Raw genomic sequence first — 1,190 nt, 5'->3', positions numbered from 1 at the left:
GATGGGAAAAAGAGAAATGATTTTAAGTATTTTAGTAACGATTTTAGAAATATCGGAAACTAACGGATTTTATTGTGGTAGTTACGAAGATTTCGGTGTTCGAACCTTGAAACCAAACCAACCGTAGTTGACGAGTTAAAGCACGCTTCATTAAGGTGAGAGAGAACACATCGTGACATAGTGGTGTCCGAATATGACACCCGGATCTTCAAAACCATCTCAAAGGTTTTGAGGGTGAACTTGGGTTTTAAGAAACCTAAGATTTTTATGTATGAATGCTTTTGAATGTATATGATTGTTGATGAAATGTGTTGAATATTGTATATGAATGTTGTTGGAAACTTTTCTGAGTGCAGATGTTTGAAAAACCATGTTTAAATGTGTTTCAGTTGTCGAAAAGGGCAAAAGTTTGTATTTTGTCCAAGTCCCTGTCGCTTGGGCGAGGGGAAGTTTTGGTTCTGAACTCCTCGCCCGGGCGACAAATCCTCGCTTGGGTGAGTAAGGGTCCCGCTTAGGCGAAAAGAGCCCATGAATTCGATGAAAATCGGAACTCTCTCGCTTGGGCAAGCAAAGGCCTCGCCCGGGCAAGCAAAAGCCCGCTTGGGCGAAAAAAAAACCAGGATTTTAATGATGTCTCGTGTCTCACCCGGGCGAGCAAAAGTTTTGCTTCGGCGGAAAATAAAAAAATCAGGATTTTAATGATGTCTCGCTTGGGCGAGGAAGGCTTAAGTCTAATTGAGATTGAAATATGAATTGTCGCTTGGGCGAGAGATGCCCAATTTTAAAATGGTATTGTTGATTGAATTTTAGCTTGAGCGAAGGGTCCTCGCTTGGGCGAGAGACAGGAATTGTGTTTGACTATTTGGATTGACTGATTGAGTATGTATTAACCCTAGTATGGGTATGTGATATAAAAACTATTTTGGTATAACACCGTAATTGAAATAAAAAGGTAAGTATTCAAGGTGTTAGAATTAAATAGTCAAACTCGGAAATTAATTTTAAAGAAAGTAATTTGAGAAGGATGTATGATTTAGGGCGATGCCCAGAAAAGGATACGTGATACCACAGAGCGAGATCGTCTGACCGTAAGTGGCTTGGTCTGGGACCGTCCAGGGTGATTCAGCGATGGTCGTAGTGGTAGGGACGTTACCCTTTGAGTTATGATGTGAATTAGGGCACTGCCCAGA

This window comes from Lupinus angustifolius, chromosome LG02 (genome assembly GCF_001865875.1).
Source record: "Lupinus angustifolius cultivar Tanjil chromosome LG02, LupAngTanjil_v1.0, whole genome shotgun sequence".
Classification (NCBI taxonomy): domain Eukaryota; kingdom Viridiplantae; phylum Streptophyta; class Magnoliopsida; order Fabales; family Fabaceae; genus Lupinus; species Lupinus angustifolius.
Note: the sequence above shows the minus strand (reverse complement) of the source record.